Here is a 5,427-nt window from a genome sequence, read left to right as displayed (position 1 = left end):
ACCCATGACGCTGATAATAAGAGGGACTTTTTTTTTGGGTGGGTGAAGGGGGCGAGAGGTTTTTTTTACGAAAATAAAACACAAATTTCAGTTTTGCGTTCTGTTATTTTGTGTGAAAAGTCAAATAAACAAACAATCGAGCAAGAAAGAGCATCCAACCGCTCGACAGCCATCCTCTGAAATCCATTTTGCTTTGGCGTTCTACACTCATTCATTTGTTCGCTAGGTCTCAACCATCCCGGTCGATTTTCACAGTTCCCTAATAACGCGGCGCATAGAATCGCATGAGGCGGGTTCAATTCGCTAGCTTTGGCACTTCAATTATTTTTAATTTAATTCGACCAAACAAAAAGATGCTCTGCAAGCCACCTCATTTATTTTGATTTATTTAAAACGTGGCTGGTGTCTAAATTCAAAAAAAAAACAGCAACAGCACAAAAAAGTAACGAAGGCCTGTTTGAATGAATTTTGTGATTCTGTGTTGATGGTTTTTTTTTTCTTCTCTTCAAAGTGACCACAATAAACAGGCCATTTTCCAAAACGACATAATAAACAAAAAAATTGGCCTCGATGAAAGGTGGACAAAATTGTTTATGATCACTATTATCATCATCATCATCGGTCGCTACAACATTATTACTTGGTGAAAAAAATATCTATCAGACTATGGGTGGCCATACTCCCAGCGTTCTCCATCCTCGCCACCTCCATTAAGTGAGGCAAAGTTTTTCAAAAAAAAAAATCATTCGTTGCGTATGTTTGTGTCCATGTGTTTAGTTTTTGCGTTGCGGCAATAAAATAAAAAATAAACAAATAAATTTATTTAACACTTGTTCTGGAATTTTTATGATTTCTGTTGTGTGAAACAAAAAAAAAAAATTGTTGGAAATTACTTTCAAATATTTTAATATTTTGGAATTTGTGGAAAATAAAAGAAATCGCCTTTAAATTGAAATATTTTCGGCGAAAACCACACGAAAAACACAATTTAATGTGAATGAGTACCTAAAAGAAGAGCAAGCCTAAGAATTTGGAATAACGCATTGGATATGGAAGGTAATTGAAGACGATTTAAACACAAGTAAAAAGGCATTAAATTCGGCCGGGCCGAACTTTGGATACCCACCACCTCGGGTATATATGTAAACCGCCTTTCATCAAAATTCGGTGAAAAAATTCATAACTTATGTCCCATATCAGTTATATCGAAATATGTTCCGATTTGGACCAAATACTAATAAGTACAGAAGATATATCTAAAAATAAACCGATCTGAACCATATACGACACGGATGTCGAAAAGCCTAACATAAGGTTTTGTCAAATTTCAGTGATATCGGATTATAAATGCGAATTTTATGGGGCCAAGACTTTAAATCGAGATATCGGTTTACATGGCAGCTATATCCAAATCTGGACCGATTTGGGCCAAGTTGCATAAAAATGTCGAAGAGCCTAACACAAAGCACTGTCCCAAATTTGATCGAAATCGGACAATAAATGCCTCTTTTATGGGCCCAAAACCTTAAATCGAGAGATCGGTCTATATGGCAGCTATATTCAAATCTGCACTGATCTGAACCAAATTAAAGATGGACGTCGAAGAGCCTAACTAAACTCACTGTCTCAAATTTCAGCGACATCAGACAATAAATACGTCTTTTATGGCCCCAAAACCTAAAACCTAGATATCGGTCTATATGGCAGCTATATCCAAATCTGAACCGATCTGGGCCAAATTGAAGACAGATGTCGAAGGGCCTAAGACAACTCACTGTCCCAAATTTCAGCAAAATCGGATAATATATGTGGCTTTTATGGGCTTAAGACCCTAAATCGGAGGATCGGTCTATATGGCAGCTATATCCAAATCTGAACCGATCTGGGCCAAATTGAAGACAGATGTCGAAGGGCCTAAGACAACTCACTGTCCCAAATTTCAGCAAAATCGGATAATATATGTGGCTTTTATGGGCTTAAGACCCTAAACCGGAGGATCGGTCTATATGGCAGCTACATCCAAATCTGGACCGATCTAGGCAAAATTAACGAAGGAAGTCGAAGGGCCTAACATAACTCCCTGTCCCAAATTTCAGCAAAATCGGATAATATATGTGGCTTTAATGGGCTTAAGACCCTAAATAGGAGGATCGGTCTATATGGCAGCTATATCCAAATCTGGACCGATCTGAGCCAAATTGACGAAGGATGTCGATGGGCCTAACACAATTCACTGTCCCAAATTTCAGCAAAATCGGATAATATATGTGGCTTTTATGGGCTTAAGACCCTAAATCGGAGGATCGGTCTATATGGCAACTATATCCAAATCTGGACCGATCTGGTCCAAATTAACTATGGAAGTTGAAGGGCCTAACACAAATCCCTGTCCCGAATTTCATCAAAATCGAATAATAAATTTGGCTTTTGTGGGCCTAAGACCCTAAATCGGAGGATCGGTCTATATGGCAGCTATATCCAAATCTGGACCGATCTGGTCCACATTAACGATGGAAGTTGAAGGGCCTAACGCAAATCCCTGTCCCAAATTTCAGCAAAATCGGATAATAAATGTGCCTTTTGTGGGCCTAAGACCCTAAATCGGAGGATCGGTCTATATGGCAGCTATATCCAAATCTGGACCGATCTGGTCCAAATTAACGATGGAAGTTGAAGGGCCTAACACAAATCCCTGTCCCAAATTTCAGCAAAATCGGATAATAAATGTGGCTTTTATGGGCCTAAGACCCTAAATCGGAGGATCGGTCTATATGGCAGCTATATCCAAATCTGCACCGATCTGGTCCAAATTGACGAAGAATGTCGAAGGGCCTAACACAACTCACTGTCCCAAATTTCAGCAAAATCGGATAATAAATGTGGCTTTTATGGGCCTAAGACCTTAAATCGGCGGATCGGTCTATATGGGGGCTATATCAAGATATAGTCCGATATAGCCCATCTTCGAACTTAACCTGCTTATGGACAAAAAAAGAATCTGTGCAAATTTTCAGCTCAATATCTCTATTTTTGAAGACTGTAGCGTGATTTCAACAGACAGACGGACGGACATGTCTAGATCGTCTTAGATTTTTACGCTGATCAAGAATATATATACTTTATAGGGTCGGAAATGGATATTTCGATGTGTTGCAAACGGAATGACAAAATGAATATACCCCCATCCTTCGGTGGTGGGTATAAAAATAGCTAACATTAACGAGACAATCACGGCATCTCTTAATATTGGAAAGACTAGGAGAAGCAATGATCCTAATACTAAAATATGAGGCAGTGCAGTGGCGAGAGACCCAACACAGCCTAACAAACAGGAACGCGACGAAGGACCCATCACCGACTTAAAGATTCGGAATACTGGGATATTGAAATATTAGGCAGCACAGCTACAGGAGATTCAATGCAACCCAACGAACAGGGAGCCGATGATGGTACCATCACCTACTGCCAAGAAGCCCATTTACTTAAGATTGGGAAGGCAAAGATCCTAGTATTAAAACACCAGGCAGAACAGGGAATAAAACCCCAATAAAGCTTAACGAACAGGGACCCGACATTGGAACCATTACCGACTTAAGACTTGACTAGGCAATGAACCTAAAACCATGATTGCAGTGCAGTGACAGGAAAGTCAATGCAGTCTAAAGAGCAGGGAGCCAACGATGAGATGATCATCTACTCCCAAAATCCCCATTTACTGGAGGACCAATGATTGAGGTGATCCAGATAAACCTCCACCGGAGCGAGACTGCTACACACGCTCTGATAGAGAAAATCAGCAAGGGCAAGATTCATATTGCCTTAATTCAGGGGCCATGGACAACCCGGAACAAAGTCTCTGGACTAAACCATATCAACTACCAATTATTCTAAGCTGTCACTGGTACTCGGCCGAGGACCTGCGATATTTGTCATAAAAATTTGAATTTTATATTTTCCCCAGAGTTGTCAACGTCGGAGACAACAGTGGTGAGAAGACAGGGATACAGTGGAGCATACCTGGCATCACTTTATCTGCCTTTCGACTCCCCGACATCGCCATCCACGTCGGAGCTGCAACGGCTGGTGAGGAAAGCAAAACAGACCGGAAACGAGGTGCTAATAGGGTGCGATGCGAACTCTCACCACATTTGGTGGGTAGTGCCTACACTAATAACCGGGACCAAGACCAGGCAGAGTTCTTGAATACTACCGACCTAATAACACTCAATATTGGTTACCCCGCTACCTTTGTTAATAGGATTAAGGAGAAGGTATTAGATGTGACGATATGTTGGGAAAATCTAATCGATGAGGTTCAGAATTGAAGGGTCTCCATGGAACACTCTTTCTCCGACCATCGCTATATTAGGTTTAGAATAGCACGGCCAGCGCCGATTCCGATAAGTTTCCGAAATAAGTTGAAAACCAACTGGACAAAATTCGGAGGGCTACTCAGAAGAAGACTTGGGCAAGATAATTTAGATTGTCCAAGCATAGAAGAGATTGACGAGAATGTCAACAGGATTACGACTGCACTGGTGAGATCCTTCTAAGATAGTTGGAAAGGAAATCAGCCAAAAAAAAACCCTGGATGACCTGGGAGATTCGTAATATTGGGAAAGAGGTCCGCAGACATTTTAACAAAGCACGTCTTAAAAAAGCGGAAGTTTATTGGGATGTGTATTACACACGTCTCAAGGACTACAATAAGATTACCAGAGTGGCAAAACGTGATCTTTTCTGCGAACAGGTCAATAGCGTTAATGATGTCGCCAAGTTAAAAAAAAGTTTCTCTCAAACACCCATGTCCAAACTGAAACTTTAGTAGACGGCAAGGGAGTGAGAGCAGAGACAACGGAGGACATGTTGAGGCTTTTGATGAAAACCTATTTTCCACAGCAAACGAAGGGACTCGCGGAGTCAACGGAATCTTGCAATAATGACGTTGATCGAAGGTTTATAATAACGGAATTTATGGTGAAAGAATCCTTGAGGAGCTTCAAACCATTTAAGTCACCCGAACCTGATGGAATATTCCCGGCGTTACTACAGAAAGAAGCAGTCTATCTGGCGCCTAGTCTGGCAAAAATTTTCACAGCGTGCCTAGGACTGGCATATACTCCGAAAGCCTGGCAGGAGGCAAGGGTGGTGGTTATACCCAAGTCCGGCAAAGCAAGTTAGGCGACACCAAAAGCCTACAGACCCATAAGCCTTACGTTCTTTCTACGCAAAACCATATAACGTAGTGTGGACACCATTATAAAGAGTAGGACATCCAGCGAACTGCTCACATACAAACAGCATGCCTATGTCAAGGCAAGGTCGGTGGAGACTGCCCTGCACGAGGTTGTGCATAATATAGAAAAATCCTTCGATGCCAAAACGTACACACTAGCGGTATGCATTGACATCCAGGGGGTTTTTAAC

The 5,427-nt window shown here is 41.3% G+C and overlaps 1 long non-coding RNA gene across 1 annotated transcript in view; it reads left to right on the top strand.

The window, feature by feature from the left end:
* Positions 1–225: 225 nt before the first annotated feature.
* Positions 226–5,427, top strand: part of LOC106094875 (uncharacterized) — a 79,671-nt gene continuing 74,469 nt past the window's right edge. The window contains exon 1 of the long non-coding RNA XR_009397362.1: positions 226–1,056. This is a non-coding gene — a long non-coding RNA (uncharacterized LOC106094875). The remainder of the gene's footprint in view (positions 1,057–5,427) is intronic.

Source organism: Stomoxys calcitrans, chromosome 2 (assembly GCF_963082655.1).
Source record: "Stomoxys calcitrans chromosome 2, idStoCalc2.1, whole genome shotgun sequence".
Taxonomy (NCBI): domain Eukaryota; kingdom Metazoa; phylum Arthropoda; class Insecta; order Diptera; family Muscidae; genus Stomoxys; species Stomoxys calcitrans.
Note: the sequence above shows the minus strand (reverse complement) of the source record. Positions and strands in the feature narration are given on the sequence as shown.